Raw genomic sequence first — 23,190 nt, 5'->3', positions numbered from 1 at the left:
AAAATATAAAATATGTCATTAAGACTGTCAGAAAACTTTGACCATAAAATCTAAAATGTAAAACATGAACACAATTCTGTATTTTAAAAAAACACAGTATAAAAGTTAAGACAAAGACCAACCAGGAAAAATTAGCAAAATATAAAGAACCAATATTACTAATAAGGAAAAATTCTCAAAATCAATTATTGATTTTCAAAAGTTTTAACAGGAAAATGTGCAAAAGACAAGCAATAAGCAGTTAAGTACAGAGAAAACATAGTTGACTAAGTGAAAAAAAGATGCTCAGTCTCACAAAGAGTTAAGGAAATACAGTGGGATGTCAGGTTTCATCTATCAGGGAACAAAAGATTGATCAACTCTTAGGGAAAGCAAGGAGAATTAATTATTGAAAAAAGTATACTTTGGCAACTTTTAAAATTTGATTAAAGATTTATATGCATTTTTCTTACCAATACCAAGGAAAATATCCAAAAAACATCATATATCTGGGGCAAAGTTTTTCCTAAGGGATAGTCATTGTCATAAATAACAACCATGTTAAATATGAGAAAAACGTGAAAACTACTAACTTGTCTTAAGAGCTGGGAAATAAACCCAAATGCCTCTTAACCAAGTGTTGGGCTCTGTTCCTGTAACTGCTTCTGCTTTATGTCACTGTCCGCTGTGCTCTCAACCTTTCTGTCCTAAATATTTTTCCCTTAATGTGCTGTTTATTTTCTCAATCAATGTGATGTTATCTCTTCACCTAGTAAACTCTTCATTCTTCATCTCTCACCACCCTCTAGCCCATGCCCACCAGTCTTAGGTATCCATAGTAATTTAGGAATGCTGTCTCCTCTCTCAGTCCATGTTCAATATCTTTCTCCTCTGCTCTATTTTTAAGTTCAATGGAGACAGAGATCGTATCTGATGTGTCTGACCTTTGCTGTATGCCTAGCACTTAACTTAATGACCGGCACCTGTTAGGCGCTTAATAAATTCCTTCTGAATTAACTAATGAAATTACTTTGTGTCTATACCATGGAATTCATCCTATTTATTCATTACAATGCTGTCATGAGTACACTCAACTATTCATCCATTACAATGATGTCATAGCATATTTAATGAAAAGTACTTTATGATATAAAACTGATTAAAAGCACTTATTCTCATGCATACCATCCCTAACTCTCAGGTCTCAAGACCACTATCTGCTTTGAGGTCATTACAACTAACCACTAATTATGTCTTCAGATATAAGGTCATTGGTCACAAGAAGCTCAAGGCTTCTGGGTATTCCATTGTACTCTGGATTCTAATCTATATAAGGCACCAAATACAGCTTTTTTTCTTTTTTTCCTAACTCTTAGTTTCTTCTTTTCCCTAACTCTTTCAGGCTTTCTGCTGTACTCTCCAAAAGCCAACATCAGTTTTCAGTAAACTCTATAACTTCACTGTTCCCTTCTCCTCTTGCTCTAATGAAAACCCGACTTCTCTGAATTAACCCTTTCCCTTGAAGCCTCCTTAAGAGGTGCTTCTTTTGTTCTTTCATATTTCTCATAGTCTGGAGCCTGAAGTAGAAGAGGTATTCTCCCTGCTTATTACCTTTTCCAGACTATCTTTACTCCTTCTAAAACACCTTCCACTTCTCATGTTCCGTATTACCAGACAATATGATCCAACAATACCCTTCCATGACACACATCACTTCTACTCAAAACCTGAAGATTTTTATCACTGGGATCCTCCTAATTATACTCCTTTCTCTTGGTCATGATCTATACAATTATATAACCTGTAACTGCAGGTTTGACAGTCTCAATTTTAAGCACCCCCACTTGCTGCCAGTTACATATGAGTTTTTCAGTTTATCTTTTTTTTTGGCCTACTCTATCGACTCTTTGACACCAAGAAATATTAGTGCAGTCTATTCATTGAGTTCTTTCCTTAAATTCTTTAAATTCTATAACTCTTCATTATAATTAGTTTCTTATATAAAAGTCAAATTTCTTACTCATATTCCTTTCATTTTATTTGTCTAGCAAGCATCCAATTTTGGTTCCATGCAACTGCAACAAGCTGGAAAAATAAAACCCATGAAACAGTGCTGGTATTGTCTGATTTTAAATTAATGGTTATTAATCTTAAGTGGGTCTTTATTACTGTGTAGCAACCTTTCTAAATATCCCTAGTCAATCTCCTCCACTCTGCTAGATGATGTTTTCATACTGATGTTTTGTGTTCTCAGGTACTCTCAATGCTTTCCTCACTCTCATCACATAGCTTAGCTCCTTTTATGAGAGGAAACCTGGAAAAATAAGAATCCTAGTCTTTCCACAAGTATCAACTACTTCATCATCCCCACCTACCTCCATCTGTATTTTTTTCCTTTTCTCTGTTAGTATGGATTAATTGTCTGTGTTCCTGTCTGAGGAAAACCCCTCCACTTGCACACTAGATACACCCTTTTTTACCTTTTTCGCTCCGCGAATGCTTCTTCCCTGCATCATTTGTTTCTTCCTGTCTACCAGATCATGCCTACCAGCTTAGCAAAAAAAAAAAAAATGCTATTAGTTCTCTCATCTGAAGAAAGAATCCTCTATTGATCCCAAATCCCCTCAGCTACCATTTTTCCTCCAGGATACCACACAGACACATACACAAGGGTAAATTGACTTTATTCTTTTCCAAAAACAGTAATGTATTCTTCCTTGGTAGATGATTATCATTCTCAAGACCTTTTCTTTTCAGGCTGAAATCTTTGACTGCACAAGTTTCCTCTGTTGGTGCCTGGGGTCAGTATCTGAGACATCATCTAAAACTAGGGAAGGGTGCTCAGGGGAGAATTCCTGTCTCCAGAATTCAGATTTTATTTTTCCTCACTTCTTGTTACCATATAATCAGTATAAACTTCTCTTTTTGACTTGTGTTTTTGTTCTCTTCCTTAGATAGGGACACTATATTGCTCTTACATGACAAGGCTATGGGCTCTGCAATGATAGAATCCTGGTTTATGAGATATTACATCATTAAAAATGAGGCTATGACATTTTATCCATAGCTGGGCTTATAATATACATGTAGGAGTATGGTGTGTGCATGTGAATGATTCACTGATAATCAGGCAAGCCTTACTTTCACAAATGAGGAAACTTAGGCCCAGGGAAGTGAATTAACTTTTAAAAATATCATCAACAGAATACTCAAAGTTAGGAGAGCATCCTCCCTTCCAAATATCCATGCCACGGCTAGACTCACTCAGACTTTGCCCACAAACTGAATATTTGGTCCACATATGAAACAAAATTTATGTTTGTGTTTTATCTCATTCCTTTTTTGTCACCAAATGACTTGAATGCTTTAAGAACTGATGGAGGGCGTGGACATAGACAGAAAGGAGTATTGAAAGGCTGATGTGAAAAACCGAAAGATACCTTGTGATTCTGTTGGCTATAAAATCCCCTGTGCTTTCTCTCTGGACCATAGCTGTGTTGCTTTTCTCCTTTACCATTGATAAAGAGAACATCAGTAAGTTCTCTTGTTTCTTTGCCCATTAGTCCAAATAGAATATTTTGCTACTTAGTTCGTCTTTTTGCTTTCCTCTTCATTTATTTTTCTTACAGTCAGCTGTTGCACAAGTACCAGGTTTGTTTTAGGGAAAAGACATTTAAAAATAATAATTCACAAAGAATAGATAGTTGTAATCCTGGCTGTTTATATGTTTACTTACCATATTTATTCTAAACACCTGTTGTGAAACTAAGTGAAAAAAGGTAAATGAGAAAATCTCTCCACAGACTTTTGTTTTGCCAGACACAGGCCTACTTACCAAGGCATTTGTAGCTTACATAAGACAAAACCAACAAAAAAACAACAAAAACCTTAATTATATTTTCCCTGAATTCAGCCTTGAAATGAAGTCATTAAAGAGTGCAAAAACTAAAAAGGATCAAACAAAACCCTTCAGTCTCTCAAATTTTCAGTAATGCAATATTCATGATAAGAAATGAACTAATCTATTCCATGAAATTCAGTGACAATTTAAAAAATAAAGGAAAAATAAAATTTCACACGCTAAAGTATATTTGCGCAATTTTGAAATAGGCTTATAGACCTGAGTTTTGCTTATAATATGACTTTGTAAGAATTGAAGCTAATTGAATTTGGGAAGTGTCAGGCACTATTTATAAGCAAAACCAAATGCAATGAGCTTTTCAAGGTCAAATCTGGTTTAAGCTTGAATGAACTCAATTTACAAATTCAGACTTTAAACTTGCAGAATAAAATGCATATAGGGAGAAAATATGCTTTCATCAGCAACTAATTTGGAGTTTATATCCCTACATTCTATTCTATTTTTCCGAATGATGGAAATACTTTTTGACCTTGAAGTGAAGGTTTGAAGGTGAAGGATGGTTAAAAAAGCAACCAAGATTAGTCCACTTGTCTCCTATCAGTCAGAAAATTTTTCTGAGAAAGCTAATGAGAATATAAAACACTTTAATGTGTTTCTCTTGAGAATTTATTTAGGCCGAGACTACCAGAATGACTACCTGGTTGTTAGCTATCCAGTGTGTAACTAGAAGCTTTCACAATTAGAGATTAAAATGGCATAAGCACAATTTAGAGTAGTCTCATACCTGGTTCCCGATGATTCACTACCCTATAACAGAGACAAGACCCCTGGACATGTGGCCCCAAGAGCAAATGCTTAAGAATAGTGCAAACCATGAAGATGAAGGGTGAAGAAGATGACAGGATTAGCAGGAGCCTGTAGCCTGATAGTAGGAAAGAAGATGAGTGGATAATGGATCTCAAATCTTGGACACCAATAAGAAGATGACAAAACGATGAAATAGATCATTAGAGGGACTGAGATGACAGGCTCTTCTGACGACAATGCACAAAGGAAATATACTGTGTCAATGAATGTAGAAGCACTGCTGCTATCAACTCTGTGAGCACCATTCAGCTAATTGTCAGCTAGGATTGTTTTGTTTTATAAAAGCCTTGCTGCCTTTGTACTGTAGGAGTAGGAGAATTAGAATGGTGGTGCTTTATCAGAAGGCTGAGGAAAAATACACATATCCCCACAAGCGCAAGAAGAGAAAAGAATGCCATGAGAAAGGACTGGCGTATTTTTCATTCCAGCAAGATTTCATAGGTTCAGCTCACTTGGTCCTGTTTATTCACCTGTCTCCAAGGATACTTAAAAAAAAAAAAAAAAAAACTATTAATGGTTTACTTGATGTATTTTATCTGCGTTCCCCTCCTATCCCCTTTCTTCACATTCATGTCTTTGACACAATTGGAAAGAGAAGTTAGAAACTATTTTCCCTTTATAGGCTCCTCTCTGGTGTTTCATCGAGCTCAAGCCTCCAGCCCCAGTCCAGTGTCAGTGCCTACTCACTGCTTAACGGGGATCTGTTTTGAGCTCTGTCCCACATCCTCTAGGCCATTGTCTTGCCAAAACTGCATGATGCATAATACCTGCAGGAATCCACAAAGCTGTTCACATACAGGTATGAACTTCCAAATATGTTCGAGTTAACTTGGGGGCAACTCAATTAATTGAGGACTGCAGGATCAGGTGGATAAATTCTTCCCACTGAAGTCTCTCCTGTGGACAATTTGGAAAGACTTACTGCATGGTTTCTTAAAGGATTGCAAGAACCATCAGTTTCCAGTTGCCCATGGCAGATATCTACTCAGTGAATCTTTGGATCCTGTTTTTTTCCTTCCTACAAGTTTCACAATAACTACTTTTTAATTTGTATTCCTTTTGATCACTTCTCATTGTGAAGTAACCAAGAAGCAACCCTTTTTCTCAGGCTTTACTTTATAGGGGTCAAGACTAAGATAGTTTTCATTTTATGCTTCCTGGACTGGAATAGTAATCTGAAGCTGGTTTTCTCAAAATGTTATATGGAACACAACTTTCTTAAGATGTTATTAAATCAAAAAGTTTTATTCTGAGAAGAATTTGGAAAGCGCTTTATCCTATAGCATACTAAAGGGTTTGAAAAGTTCCACAGTTAAATTTGCCTATTTAAACTGGTTTAAACAATCATTTCTTCACATTTTTTGGCCAACAAAAATTTTAAAAAGCAATAATAAATAATCAGCAGTAACAACATCAACAGCCACAATATAGTATTCCATGAATGGTATCAAAAGAAATGCCGTGATGAATTTCTTAGTGTAGTATTTATGTATTTCTAGGAAGTCTCTGAAATCTTAGATTGTGCTCAGGAAATGCTTGTCTTCCACAAGTTTTCTGATGTTTGTAGCCAATATCTACATTTTCCTATAGTCTGTCAAGGAAAGCCTAGTTTTAACTATGAAAAACTTTAGCTGTATGTGATCTAATATAATCCTGCCTGCCTGCCTTCCTTCTTTCCGTCCTTTTATTTCTTTATTATAAAACTATTGAGGGAGGGGGTAATGACTATACAAAATAAATGCAAACAATATCTAACAATGTATCATATTAAAAACAATGTATCAAGCAATATGATTTTTAAACAGTATTAATTGCTCCATATATTAGGCAATAATTCTGTTTTCCTTCTGTAGCTTTACTTTTTATTATAAAATTTGTAAACATTCAAAAAAATACATATATATACATAAAACACCAATGTACTCATTAGATTTAACAATTGTTAACGTTTGGAAACTTTGCTTCATCTATTTTTTGCTAAAGTAATTTTATAGTAAGTTATAAAACTAATGGCATTCACACTCTACTTCAGTATTGGAATCACTAATATAAATAAAGACATTATATTAAATACCATCCAACACCTTGATCACATCTAACAATAATTCTCTATTATCATCTAACATCTATTCCATATTCAACCTCTTTATTGGATCAAAACATTGGTTTGTTCAAAATAGAACCCAGTTAAGGACACTGTTATATTCATTTGTTATTGCTCCTAAGTTTCTTTAAATTTAAAACAATACCTGCTTTTCATGACTTGTTTGAAGAAGCCTGACTAGTTGTCTTATAGAATGTCTTACCTTCTAGGTTTCTCAGATTGGTTCCTCTCAATGCCATTGAATTTATTCCTTTATCTCCTACATTTTCCTTAAATCAGAAATTATATGTAAAATATTGATAAATTCAGAATAAATATTTTCAAGAGGAAAGTTTCATAGAGAATGCAGCATTATTTTATTTTGACATATTCCCATATGAAGAATTATATTTATTGAGCCTATTCTGTAGCAAACTGCATCCACTGGTGAAAATCTATCAGGAGTCTCATCAAATCTTTCTCACACACAGCTCCTACTCATGCTTTCCTAGTTCCCTCAGTAGACATAGGACCCTTTCCAGTTGAGAAGACAACTTTTACACTTGTCCTTTCCCTTTAATCTAGATAGTTAGACTGCTTCTCCACTTTCATGTTTAATAAAATACATTTCTGTACCATTTGTGTGATGAAATTTCATAACTAGTGACCCCTTGTTTCTATTTTCTGAGTGCATTTACGAGGAGGATCTTATCTTCTACCTTTCTTCATTAAAGAATCCAGCACCTGGGATCTGGGATTCTGGAGCCTAAAATATATGCGCCTAGTCAAGTTTAAAAGTTTAGCGCCTAATTATTTAATTAAATTCATGGTGAGAACCTCAGATTCTCTGCTTACGAGTAGATTCCCTGATAAACCATTTCTTATTCTGTGAACCAATTTCTGTTGAACAATTCAACATATTCTATATTCTGGCAGAAACTTTCACCTAATTTAATATTTTTTCTATCATTATTTTCCTTCCTAGAATATTCCCACTTATTTACTTTTTTACCTATTACATTTATCTTTGAACCCTTTGCACTTTTTATGTTTGTTTAGTGAGTTAGCTACTTTCCTCACAGATATTAAAGAAAAAAAAAAGAAGCTAGTTCTACAAATTTTTCATATGGTTGCTAAATACAAAACCACCACCCACTTCCCCTTCCTAAACCTCCTCTCATGCCAAGATGGTAGAAATGCTCTTCCTACTTTTCACTTCCTAATAGTAGTATGTGACTTATTTTTCATTTGAAGGTAACTTATTAGTTAATATATTGTCATCAATACTACGATATTCAGAGTTGAAGTAAAGATAGTGACATTTTCTGCTCACAATTCTTAGAAATACATCTTGCTAGTAAGTCAACATTAAGAAACCTCTCTCAGTAGAGAATCATTTATTTGCGGTAGAATGTAGATATAGTTTCTGTCATCCAGGAACTACTTCTAGATCAGTGGTTACCAAGGTCTCAAAGTGTAGTCCTGAAACCAGTAGCATTAGCATCACAGGGGAACCTACTAGAAATGAAAATTCTGGGGCCCCATTCTAGCCCTACTGAATCAGAAACTCTGGGAGCGGGGTTCAATGATCTGTGTTTTTACAAGCCTTCTGGGCAATTCTGATGTGTGCTAAAGTTTGAGAAATATTGTTCTAGAGTAAGAGATACCATTGTAGTGTAATAATACCAAATAGTAGAAGTTAGGTTGCAAGCAATGCGTCTCCCTTCAGTGTGATGATGTTGGTCAGTCTAACTTTAAATTGCCTTCAATTGATTCAGACATTCTAAATACAAATCTGGGTGTAATTCTCTTGCCATTTCCTTGGACTGTGAAAAATGTGAAATGCAAAAACAGGAAATTGAAGGGGAATAAATATAGTCTTTCCCCAATAAACTGCAAGTGTATTTCCCTGTTAAGTCCCTACATACCTGTAAGTTTTGTGATACCTGTTTTGCATACAGGCTGAAGCAAGACAGAGAATGGTTATTGTGTTCATTTTTTCTTGAACTGGAGAAAAAATGACAGTGACTCATAAAATACCAAAAATTAGAGGTAAAGGAGATCCGACTTCCTATATCATCTAGTTTATTCATTGCCAGAACAAGATTATTTCTTACAGTGTATTAACTGGTGTTTTGTCGAGCCTAATTTATTTAACTGGTTAACATATTTAGTTTTACATAAAGCAGGCCATAGATTCAACCAGATATTTTTCTATTTTATTTTATTTTTTATTTTTATTTTTTGAGACGGAGTCTCGCTCTGTTGCCCAGGCGGGAGTGCAGTGGCGCGGTCTCGGCTCACTGCAAGCTCCGCCTCCCGGGTTCACGCCATTCTCCTGCCTCAGCCTCTCCGAGTAGCTGGGACTACAGGCGCCCGCCACCACGCCCGGCTAATTTTTTTGTATTTTTAGTAGAAACAGTGTTTCACCGTGGTCTCGATCTCCTGACCTCGTGATCCGCCCGCCTCAGCCTCCCAAAGCGCTGGGATTACAAGCGTGAGCCACGGCGCCTGGCCGATATTTTTCTATTTTCAATACATTTTGGTAGGTAGTTACATTTGAAACATTCATAAGCACTCTATCTCATGTGTTTATAGGCATATACTCTCATTCCCTGTTCACAACTTTAGCCCTACCTGAGTGTTCTTCTGAAATCAAGTTTCTAAAGCTGGACTTCTTGATGTACTCATAAATATTTTTAAAGTATATACCTTAAGCAAAACATGCAACTAGAAGAGCTAAGTAGAATATAAAGTGTGTCAGTGTATCTATGGCATTGAGATAAAACAAAATCAAACTAAAGCAAAAATCACACCATTTTTAATGGATTTTGCAGTATCTTGAATTGCTCTGGAAAACCTTCAGGTACTGACTGAGTAGTTTGGAAGGCTGTACTTTTAACTTTGTGTAGCAAAATTGCTATTCATTTATCTACGTCAGACTTCATTCATTATTCATTTATTTCACAAATATTTACTGAATAATCAGCATATACCAAAGAGTACATGTCTTACTAGCTATGTATATTTACTAGCTGTGTAAATTTAGTTGGCATTTAATATTGTTAGCTGCAATTTTCTCTTCTGGAAAATGATACAAACCTCTAGGAATTGTTGAGAGAATTAAATGACATATTGCATGGGAAAAAAGCTGAGAAGAATTTCAACACATGGTTAGTAAGATTTAGATATCATCAGCACCACCGCCATCGCCATCATCATCATCATCATCATCATTTTGTATAAGGAACAGTGGAGCAGAAAATTAAATAAACATCAAGAATATCATTGTTCAATATTGATAAACATATTCTTATAAAGATCTAAGTAATAGTCTGTTTCAAGTGTCCTGTACATCCAGTTTGGTGTGTCTTTTTAAAATATGTACATATTGAGTGAGAATATTACATATTGAGTGAGAATATGTGTTTGCTTATGCACATGCAAGAATGCTTGGATGTGTTTTAGAAATACTTAGAATATCTCACTGATAAATAAAGCTCCAGGGAATCTCTTATTGAAGCTGGTTTAGTGGCTAACCATGCGTTTCTAAAAGCCTTGAGAATAGTGAATTCATTGCCCAGAGACCTACATATCAGGTTAGCATATTTAGTGAATTTAGAAAGCCTGGCCTGCAATTTAAGTGATACACAAGGAGAATTTTTAAAAAATATTTTTCTACTTCTTAGGTTCAACAAGTAGCTCTTAGAAGTGGAAAGCACATATGTGACATACATGTGATTTGATTACACATATCTTTGATCTAAATATATACACATATATAAGATATAAAACATACTTCATGTTTAAATATGATTATAGTTTAAAGCTTGTCTAATCATATTTTAAAATGCAATAATAAAACATTCTAAAGATTCCTTTTTGAAATGAGAGTTGTAGGATATTTGTGCCTAGTATTTTGTATTACAGACATGTCTTATTGGATTATAATCCCCACGCTTATTTGATGCATCAGTGATCTTTGCCACAGATTTGCAACCTGATAAGACTGGAATCAGACTGTCCCAGATGATCAGCATCCTTACTCAGAAAGTCAATTTGAATATTTCACTTTTAGGAGATTTTCAAATAGTCATCTCATTTGAGAGAGCTTAATGATCAATGGGCTGTAGATTAACAATAACTACAAATTCTTACTCTTCCTGTTACTTTTATTGACCTTTATACTCCAGTTTCATTTAAGTTAATTCTTAATTTTCAATGTTCACCAGATGGTCTAATATTTCACTTTCTGACCCAAGTTTCTCCCTGCCTTTTGCTTTTTTTTTTTTCTCTAGGAAATCAAATGTTTACTCTCAACACTGCTATCTACGCTTGAGAAGAACATGAATATAGTCTGTTTTAGCTTAGTGATATAAGAAACTAAAGTAGGATGTGAACATAGCTGAATGGAGAGCAGAGGTGGTACTTACAAATGAAGGTACTTTTTTTTTTTTTTTTTTTTTGAGACAGAGCCTCACTCTGTCACCCAGGCAAGAGTGTGGTGGCATGACAATCTCGGCTCACTGCAGCCTCTGCATCCTGGGTTCAAGTGATTCTCCTGCCTGAGCCTCCCAAGTAGCTGGGATTACAGGCACCTACCGACATGCCTGGCTAATTTTGTGTATTGTTAATAGAGACAGGGTTTCACCATGTTGGCCAGGCTGGTGAACTCCTGACCTCATGATCCATCTGCCTCAGCCTCCCAAAGTGCTGGGATTACAGGCATGAGCCACCACACACAGCCGGAAGGTACCTATTAATTGGTAAGTTAAATGGAGTCTTTAGATTATTTTAAACAATTGTTCTTTAAAATACTCATAAGAGGAGACTAGCTTCAGATTTTAGTGATGACACACTATTGGTGGCAATGTAAATTAGTAGAGCCATTATGGAAAACAGTATGGCATTTCCTCAAAAACCTAAAATTAGAACTGTCATATAATCCAACAACCCCACTGTTCAGTATATATCCACAAGAAATGAAATCAGTATATTGAAGAGACATCTGCACTCCCATATTTATTGCAGCACTATTCACAATAGCCAAGATCTGGAATCAACCTAAGTGTCTATGAACAGATGAATGGATCTTTAAAATGTGGTATACATACCCAATGGAGTAGCATTCAGCCATAAAAAAGAATGAAATCTTGTCATTTGCAGCAATGTGAATGAAATTGGAGGACATTATGTCAAGTGAAATAAGCCAGACACAAAAAGGCAAATATTGCATGTTCTCACTCATATGTGGGAGCTAAAAAAAATTGATCTAATGGAAGTAGAGAATAGAATGATGTTTAGCAGATTGGGCAAGGTAATGAGAAGGAGGAATAAAAAGGAGTTGATTAATGTGCAAAAATAAAGTTAGAAGGAATAAGTACTAGCATTTGATAGCATAACAGAGTGATTATAGTTAAGAATAATTTATTGTGTATTTCAAAATAATGAGAAGATTTGGAATGTTTCCAATACAAATGACAAATATTTGAGGGAGTGGATACCCCAATTACTTTGACTTGGTCATTACACATTGTAATGACCTTGTATCAAAATATCAGTTGTATCCTGTGAATACGTACAACACTCTCTCTCTCTCTCTTTCTCTCTCTCTCTCTATATATACACACGTATATGGAAATGTTTATATAAAACGTGGAAACATATATATACATATATTTCAGCACATGGTTAGTAAGATTTAGATATCAGCACCAGCACCATCATCATCACATCATTATTATCTATAAGAAACAGTGGAGCAGAAAATTAAATATATATATACATTTCATATATATATTTAATATCTCTCTCTGTACATAGAAACATTTCAGTGATAGTAAAATATGAGGCTCTTTTGGCTGAGTCCTCACACTGAAGACACTATGAATGAGACCAGCACTATGGAATTCTACAACCACATTTTATGTACTTTGCTTGCAAACTACCCAATCCAGTCACACTTCATATCCTTCAATTAGTTTCAACATGGCCAGTCATTAAATTTTAGGAACACATCTGGGAGAAAGAAAAAAAAACACAACTATATCCTGAAGGGATCCCTACCTGTAATATCCTCCCTAGGATGAAAATTGCATAATAATACACCTTAATATTCATGGGGCTTTGTTGCAAAGTGATAAACAAATCTGTGTGTTTGTGTGTGTGTGCATATATATATTAGGATTCAAAAGTATGATTAAATAGAAGCAAAAATAAGGAAAATTAAGATATGAAAACAGTACGTACACATAAATTATGCAGAATATATTCATGTTTATATGTTTTCTTACTCTATTTCAAACTTTCTTCAATTATAGGAATATACAAAAATAGCTAGACTCAAGATTTTACTCTTTTGTCAGTATTAATTATAACCTCCATGTATATATTTTTATTTAATGTGTAATTTTTATTATCAAGTGATATAAGAACTAAAGTGAGTTAGAAATTTTAATATAGTACCTGTGTTTTTTAGAGTTAACATTTTATTGAAATACAGTAAGTATTTAGAAGATGCCACAAATCACAATTATACAACTCAAAGATTTTTAACAAAGTGAACATAACCATATAAAGAGCTCCTGAGATAAGAGATGGAATCTCACAAGTCCCTCCCATGTCCCATCCTGCTCACATGCCTCACCCCTAAAGGTATTCCGGTTCCAGAGGGAGCTGCTGTCTTGACTTCCAGCACTATGCATCACTTTTTTCTCTTTTTGAAGTTCATATACATTGAAGTACTAGTTTGTGCTCCTTTTTGCCTGGCTTCTGTTTTTTTACATTGTGATTGTGAGAGTCAACCAAGTTGTTGCTTGTGGTAATGATCTGTTTGTTCAATTTGCTGCTGCTTTTTTTTTCTTTCTGCATTTCAATATATGAATGAGTACATCACAAATGACTTAGTCTGTTGGTAATAGACTTTGGTTGTTTCCATTTTTTTTGCAATTGTTAATGCTGTTATGAGTATTTTACATGCTTTTTGTGCACATGTACATGTACACCAAATATCTATCTATCTATCTATACATACATACATATGTACATTCTTATTGGGTATATTCTAAGAGTGAAATTGTTGTATCATATGATAGACATGTATTGAGTATGACACACTTCTTACAAATGTCTAGCGTATGTACATTTTTTTTTTTTTAGTGGGGAAAGCTGTTTTAGGAAGAAAAAAAATCCGTGAGATTTTATAGCATTTTACTCATAAAACTGTGGATTTGTGGTAAATTTCCTCATGGAAAACATAGCTTTTGCCATTGGCTTAGCTATCACTTTCTCCGAAAGTAAATTGACTTAAAAAAACTACATAGTGAATTAAGTATATATTTTCCTATGTGAAAGATTGATAAATGATTCTGACACATAATGCAGTGCCTGATACACAGTAAGCATTCACTAAAAGTATGTGCTTTGCCAAGGAAGATACACAGATGGCGAATAAGCATGTGAGATGAAGTACGACACCATATATCATAAAGGAATTTCACATTTAAACAACAATGAGACACCACTGCACACTTAGTAGAATGGCTGGAGTTCAAAACACTGACAACATTAAACGCTGGCAAGAAGGTGCAGCAGCAGGAACTCTGATTCATTGCTGATGAGGATGAAAAATGGTGCAGCTACTTTGGAAGACATGTTGGCAGTTTCTTACAAATTAAATATATTTGTATCTTATATTCCAGCAGTCATGCTCTTTGGTGTTTACTCAAACGAATAGAAAACTTACGTTTATACAAAAAGCTAAACATGAATGTTCACGGCAGATTTATTAGTAATTGCCAAAACTTGGAAGCAACCAAGATGTCCTTCAATAGGTGAACGAGTAAACAAATTGTGGTATTGTCATACAATGGAATATTATACAATGATTTTAGGAAGTAAACTATCAAGCTATCTAAAGATATGGGTGAATCTTAAAAAGCATAATGTTAAAGAAGACAGTCTGAGAAAGTACATACTGTATGGTTGTAATCATATTATGTTCTGGAAAAGACAAAACTGTGGAAATGGCAAAAGCATCAGTGCCTTCCAGAGGTTTAGTAGAAGTGAAGGAGGGACAAATAGGTGAAGAACAAGAAATATTTAGGGCAGTGAAACTATTCTATCTGATACACTAATGATGGATACATGTCATTAAAAATTTGCTAAAATTGATAGAACTGCACAACACAAAGAGTGAACCCTAATGTAAACTATGGACTTGAGTTAATCATGAGGTATCACCATCAGTTCATCAATTGTGACAAGTGTGCCATACCCAATACAAGATGTAATGGTAAGAAAAGCTGTACGTGGATTCGGAGAGGAAGTATGTGAGAACTGTCTATACTTGCCAGTCAATTTTTCTGTAAACTAAAATTGCTATAAATAATATAGTCTACTAATTTTTTAAATACGTGTTCTTGGTGAAAGCCTGACTACATTTTCCTTAACTCCTAATGTTGTCCATTCAGATAGAGTGTCAAAGTACTGAACTCAGAGCCAGGACGAAGTAGAAGTAACCTTTTTGATTTTTGTATACAACATTGTGTTGGTCAGCTATCCCAATAATCCACTTTTAATTGAAGAACACTCGAGTTATTTTAAATATATATAGGTATTTTAAAAGGCAGTAAATATTTGGAGGACCTTGTTATTAGGGAATTCAACAGATAAAATTATTATGATGTTTGAATGAATAACAATTATCTTCTGGATCTTAATCTTTTTAAAGCCCGTTTATATGGAAAATGAATCATAATAAGATGTTAAGCCTCAGGGAATATAATAGTTATCTTCTCTACACTTTAGAGTGTTTTCTCACACTTTAGTGCTTTCCACGTTGAAAACTTGTCAGAAATGTTCCTCATATTTCAGAGATGGTACCTTTAAAAAACTCCACACTCTTCCAAGATATCAGAAAGGTACACCCTGTTCAAATAGTCTCCCTGATGTATGTTTTTAGACTCTAAGTATATATTTGAATAAAAATCAGAATTAACTAATTAATGGAAAGAGAAAACCTTTATAATGAGCCTGACATTTTAATGCATCTGGCTATTTTTTCCTGCTCCCATTCTGAAAGAATTAACTTCCCATCAGTCTGTATGTCAAAAACACAGTGCCATTTTCACCATGTAATCTCAAAAATGAAGGTTCATTAGTAAAAATCAAGTAGAGTAGGTTGATGAAAATGTGGATGGTAAGGTTTTAGAAACAGGAAGAAAAACATTTTTTAAGGAATTTTGCTCTAGTAAGGAGCTTAGAAGTGGGGCTACTGAAGAGGAATGCAATGTCTAAAGAGGACTGTTTGAGGTAAAATACCTAAGTATGCTGCTGAGAATGATACAGTAGAGATGGAAAATTGGATGGGAGAAATGGGGGGAGTTGGTGGAGAGAAGTCCTTGAGTAGATGAGAGGGGAGTAGCAGGGTTGGCCTTCGTTGTGAACAGGAACAATTCATCCAGAGTAAGAGAATTGCATAGCAACATTTGCAGGCAAGTGGTTAGAGAAGGTATCAGGAAATTTCATATGTTTTCTAATTACATCTCTTTTTCTCAGAAAAAAAAAATGGGAAGAGGGGTTAGCAATTAAGTGATGCTGGTAGAACACTCAGAGATGGAAACTTGCAAAGAAGAGAAAGGTTAGAAAGTCTGACATAAGCCTGGGACAATAAATCGAGTGACAAAATATAGCAAGAAATGTATCCCATTGTGCATGCTGTTAGAATTACAGAGTATAATCATAGCATTAAATACCTGTTTTTGAATCCTAAGAAATAATATTTTTAAGTCATTAATTCTGAGAAATTGCTTATACAAATGAACAATGGCCAGAGCATTTATGACAATAGGTCTCTGACCCATGGTTTCTGCAGCAACCAGCCAAGGAAACCAAACTACCATTTCTGCAGAATGGTCCGGGCTTAGTCAATGACTACCAGCTTCCAACTCAGAACAAACCAGAGAAAGCCAAATATGCTCCTAGAACGTATCATGTGAGATTCTCCACCTTAGTGAGCTTGCTTCTAGCATGTGCATTGCAATAACCTCCAATTGTAGTATACCTGAAGCCTTCTAATTTCTTCACTATCATACTTTCCGATTCCCCTGCCTGCCTTGTAGTCTCCAACAAATGCAAATAATGGTGCTATCCTCATGTTATAATAGGCTCTGAATAAATAATCTGTTCTCATTTGTGTGGCCTACATTTTTTCCACATTAACTTTTATATTGTATAAATATTCCCTTTCAAAAAACTATATACAGTATGTGTGTCACTTCCGTAGAAAAAAACTACTTAGTATCCTTTAACAACAAAACTGGTGAGCTTCTTGTTTCCATTTTCCTATTTTCTTCAATTACATAGAAGAGAAGATAGTGTAGTGACAAGAGGATGTGGTGCAGGGGTGCCCCCAAAATGGGGCTTAGCCCAGGAGAGTTCTAGGCTTCACTAAGGAAAGAATTCAAAAGTGAGTGGACAATGAAAGCAAGTTTATCAGAGCAGTAGTGTATAGCAACATGGCTGCTCCATAGACAGAACAGGGCTAACCCATAGGCGGAGGAGCCTAGAGTAGCCATATACGCCAAAATGACTGCTCCATAGGCAAAGCAGGACTACCACATGGGCAGAGCAGCTCAGCAAAGCAGCAACAGCAGTTCTGAGAAGCAGCAGGAACTTACAGCAACAGCAGCAGTTCAGAGGAGGAGCAGCAGCAGCAGCAGCAGCAGCAGCTGCAGCAGCCTCCCCCACTGTGAATTGCTGCCTGACTATATTTATACCTACTCTTAATTGTATGCTAATTAAGGGGCAGGTCACTCAGAATTTTCTAGAAAAGGGGCGAGGGAGTTCCTAGAAGCATATAAGGTAACTTCTAGGTCATTGCTGTGGCATTTGTAGAACGTCGTGGTGTCAGTGGGAGTATCTTTATGCTAATGAGCAGTGAGGACAACTAGAGATCACTTTCATCACCACCTACTGATGTAAAGAGGCTTCTCTGCTACGTTCTCTTTTGATCAGCAGGGTCATTTTGGGTGCTTAGAAAAAGTGTTGATGGTCTTCTACCTCAGATGGGCTTTGAAACAGGCATATGTAGTCTCAAGTCTTTGTTTCTTTATACATCAGTTGAATCACTTTGGTAAAGTTATTTAACCTCTAATGCTACAGGTTTCTGATAAGTAAAATGGGGTAATACCTGTTATCTCAGATGACTTTTTGAGAAGAATATACAAAGTTTATATAACTCATGGGGCTTAGCAGTCTTATAAATTATTTTCCTCTTGCAATTCTCCTCCTTCCCCTTGACCCATTCAGTTACACTGAAAATGTGTTTATGTAAAAATAGCCCCAAAATAACAAAAACTTTTAAAAAATGTTTTGTTTTCTTGTCCTAGTAGTCTGAAAACCACTGTGTCGCTGGAGCAAATCTGAAAAGTAAAAAGGATGTGTGTGTTTCACTAAGCACCATTATTTGATTTGTTTTGCTCATAAAAGTTTACATGCTAGGAGATTTTTTCAATGATTTCTTTTTAAGGGAACAAAATTTCTTTCTTCAATCACCATGTTCAGGTCAAAGTACCGTGTCATCTTTACTTCTGATAGTTCCAATATCTGCACAGTGCTGGGCACAAGGTTGAAGCCAGTGTGTTCTGGATTGAAATATGTACAGAGAGATGAATAATTATACTTCCTCAATCTCTGTATAGAATCTCAGAGCTAATTTCCAAACTCCTTTGAGAAAGAGTTCTGTTTAATTCAATGAAACAAGACAGTTACCAGCAGGTGTAATTCTAGGAACTGAATAACTGGCTAACTGGTTGAGAAGAGATTTAGGCACGTAACTCATTATTAAGAACAAAGTTTGTACATTAGTTCATCTAACTCTTCAGTTGTTAAGATATAAAAGTTGCTCTCTAGAAGTTGGAAAAACTCATTAATTTATATCTAGCTTTCACAGTTAGGTTAGCTTTGTACTTACAGAAGCTATATTTTCCACATCTAAAAGTTTAGTTTCACAGATCCAATTATACTTAATTAGATTTGTGAAAAGAAAAAACACAATTCTCATTTGTGTTCAATATATAAACTAAATTTCTATTCATTTTACATGTCTTTCTAAATTTTGTTAATCTTTGTGGTAACTTACATTGTTATAGTTATAAAATTGGTACCTTTTAAAATGATGCTGATACTGTTTATATAGTATCATTACTTTTCTCCTACAAGTGGTGTAGAATACAAAATGTTAGAAGCTTTTATTAATACTAAAAGATAAACTTTTTTAATAAAAAGGATTCATTCAAATTGTATTTATAAAATATATTTCAGTGGCTTTTTACAAAATAAAGTTCTATGAACCATCAACTTTGGATATCAATTCATATCATTTTTTAAAAAAATGTTAAAATAAAAATTGAAATCAGATTTCTTTTTTAAAAAATTATACTTTAAATTCTGGGGTACATGTGCAGAACGGGCAGGTTTGTTACATAGGTATACATGTGTCATGGTGGTTTGCTGCACCCTTCAACCCGTCAGCTACATTAGGTATTTCTCCTAATGCTATCCCTACCCTCGCCTCCCACCCCCAAACAGGCCCCAATGTGTGATGTTCCCCTCCTTGTGTCCATGTGTTCTCATTGTTCAGCTCCCACTTATGAGTGAGAACATGCAGTGTTTGGTTTTCTGTTCTTGTGTTAGTTTGCTGAGCATGATGGTTTCCAGCATCATCCATGTCCCTACAAAGGACATGAACTCATCTTTTTTCACAGCTGCATAATATTCCATGGTGTATATGTGCCATATTTTCTTTATCCAGTCTATCATTGATGGGGATTTGGGTGGGTTCCAAGTCTTTGCTGTTGTGAATAGTGCCGCAATAAACATACGCGTGCATGTGTCTTTACAGTAGAATGATTTATAATGATTTATAATCCTTTGGGTATATACCCAGTAATGGGATTGCTGGGTCAAATGGCATTTCTAGTTCTAGATCCTTGAGGAATCACCACAGTATCTTCTGCAATGGTTGAACTAGTTTACACTCCCACCAACAGTGTAAAAGCATTCCTATTTCTTCACATCCTCTCCAGCATCTGTTGTTTCTTGACTTTTTAATGATTGCCATTCTAACTGGTGTGAAATGGTATCTCATTGTGGTTTTGATTTGCATTTCTCTAATGACCAGTGATGATGAGCTTTTTTTCATGTTTGTTGGCCGCATAAATGTATTCTTTTGAGAAGTGTCTGTTCGTATCCTTCACCACTTTTTGATAAGGTTGTTTGTTTTTTCTTGTAAATTTGTTTAAGTACTTTGTAGCTTCTGGATATTAGCCGTTTGTCAGATGGAGAGATTGAAAAAAATTTCCCCCATTCTGTAGGTTGCCTGTTTACTCTGATGATAGCTTCCTTTGCTGTGCTCTTTAGTTTGATTAGATCCCATTTGTCAATTTTGGCTTCTGTTGCCATTGCTTTTGGTGTTTTAGTAATGAAGTTTTTGCCCATGCCTTTGTCCTGAATGGTATTGCCTAGGTTTTCTTTTAGGGTTTTTATGGCTTTAGGTCTTATGTTTAAGTATTTAATCCAACTTGAGTTAATGTTTCTATAAGGTGTGAAGAAGGGGTCCAGTTTCAGCTTTCTGCATTTGGCTAGCCTGTTTTCCCAATGCCATTTATTAAATAGGGAATCCTTTCCCCATTGGTTGTTTTTGTCAGGTTGGTCAAAGATCAGATGGTTGAATTCTTTTTAAAACAAATTACTATCAGTATAGTATATCAAAAATAATCATTGGCACAGAAAAATATAGAAATATTTTTTAGAAAATTTATAGTTAATTGGAGCTACCAATGATGCATATACAAAAAACCATAATATAATCTAGAATTATTAGATGAAGGAGGTAGCTGGCAACCGCATAAGGGATAGGAGGCCAACAATGGCATCAACTTCTGATAAACTAAGTGTAAATACAGAGAAATGTGAAGCTTCTCCTTGTTCACAAACTAACAAACCCCTCACAATAACTTTCTTCATAGACTGTGAAGATAACTAGCATAAATTTTATAATTTTGATAAATTTTAGCTAGGTAATACAACAAAAATCTGAAATAAAATTGTTATTGAAGTAGGAAAAGTTATTGATATAGCATAAAATGTCACGATTCTATCTTTACGTAAGCTATGTAGAAAGCACCTTAGAATACTGTTTTGTTGTGTGTATTTGTTTTCCTTTTCCTTCCGCAAAGGCTGGAGACTGTTCAATAATAGACAAGCACCAACAGTAGGATTTAACAAGACACTCTGAAAGATGATCAAACTTCTACTGCAAACTTCAACCTTCTTAAAACAATAAGACAACACATCTATCATATGTCTTTTTCTGATGAGTCAAAGCCTGTTGCTGTAAAGGTGCTGTGGCTTCCTCACCGTAACCTTTATTTATAGCCTCCTTAGAACACATTTCTCACTGAATAACCATTACCATGTAATCATTAATATCTTATTTGAAAATAATACAGAGTCATTTCTGTTGCAGTGAAGCACTGATGCAATATTCTGAAGCTGAGTGTAAGTAATACAAGGTTCATTTGATTAGAAAGATGTTCATTATTCTTTGCTACCCTTGCCTTCTGGCTGCTTGAAGATCAGGGCCTTGCTCCAGTGTTTGCTTTTGCCTCTTGCATTTAAGGAATACTCCTGTGTTGTAAAGTCAGAATCAAGTAAGACGATTCACTAATATTTGCAGATTTTCAGTTATTTTTCCAATTCATTTGAAGCACCCATAAATGTTTTTAAAACAAATTTAACAAGGTATTTTTGTGAGGTTGAACACTCTACCCTGAAATATGTTGAATGGAGATAAAGACTGAAAAAGACAGTGTGATTCACAGGCTGTTTTGGGAAAATAAAAGTCCATTGATAAGTTTTTAAGGTGATAAATTGATATGATTAATTTTAACAGTCCATTCAATTGTTACTTAATTGGGCAATTTCAAAAATTTTCTTTAAAACTCAGTAAACTGCAAAGAGTTGAATTCTGTAATGAGCCAAAATGATATTCATGAGAACTGTGCTATGTTATTTGTGCCTGATCTGCATAATAACCAGTACCAGAGCCACTCAACTTCTCTCAACAGTCACAGCTTAATGAGATAGTTATCCACTCCTAACTCCAAATGTTTCCTTTTTTTGGTCTTATTCAGTATCAGTAAGCATCTGTCAGAAATGCTTACAATTATATAGAGCACTGCCTTCGGTTTTTCTCACTGGTACCAAAGTGACTTTAGCTGGGCTTCTTCTTGTTAGCTAGGAATTTGTTCTGCCTTCCAGCAGCATTTTTGGAGACTGTATTAGTTTTCTAGGACTGCCATAATAAAGTACCAAAACCTGGGTGGCTAAAAACAGCTGAAATTCATTCTTACAAGGTACTGGAGGCTAGAAGTCCAAAATCAAGGTGATAGTCTCTCTGAAGGACTAGTTTTAGGGGAGAATCTGTTCTATGCCTTTCTCTTAGCTTCTAGTCTTGCTGCAATTCTTGTCAGTCCTTGGCTTGTAGAGGCATCACTCCAATCTCTGTCGCTGTCAACACACAGCATTCTTCTTTGTCTCTTCACATCTTGTCTCTGTGTGTCTTTCTGTGTCTTGTCTTGTGACACCAGTCATATTGGATTAGCAGCCGTGCTCTAGTATGACCTAATTTTAACTAATTGCATCTGCAATGGCCCTATGTCCAAATAGGTTGTCATTCTGATGCACTAGGAGTTAGGACTTCAACATGTCTTTTTTTAGCAGAAGCCAGGGAGGGAGACACATTCAATGCATAATGGAGAAGAAGTTTTATGATGGAAATAGTATATGAAGTTCTTAGCTGCTCATTAGGCATTTAGTTCATGGTTATTTTAAGTTTCATATTGATATATTAATATGTGGTATATGTTTATTCTCTACTTCATTTCACAGAGGATTGGACACAGCTTGAACAAGCACACAATATAAGTATAATTAAAGAAAAACAGAACTAAACAATGCATAATGTAAGTAAAATTAAGACAAGCAGGAAAAGAAGACAGTTTAGGAAAGGAGAGTACATTCCTGAACAGAGAATTGGACAATTAGAGATCATAGTTTGAATTAATAGCGTTACTGTGTACTAGCTGTATGAACATGGGCAACTTCCCTTTCTCATCTATCCTGATAATAATCTTACCTTTTATTCAACATAAAGCTTTTCATTCAGGATAAAAAAAAAAAGAAACCACCATCAGAGTGAACAGGCAACCTACAGAATGGGAGAAAATTTTTGCAACCTACTCATCTGACAAAGGACTAATATCCAGAATCTACAATGAACTCAAACAAATTTACAAGAAAAAAACAAAAACTCCATCAAAAAGTGGGCAAAGGA

The sequence above is a fragment of the Hylobates moloch genome, unplaced genomic scaffold (genome assembly GCF_009828535.3).
Source record: "Hylobates moloch isolate HMO894 unplaced genomic scaffold, HMol_V3 SCAFFOLD_6, whole genome shotgun sequence".
In the NCBI taxonomy this organism is placed as follows: domain Eukaryota; kingdom Metazoa; phylum Chordata; class Mammalia; order Primates; family Hylobatidae; genus Hylobates; species Hylobates moloch.
Note: the sequence above shows the minus strand (reverse complement) of the source record.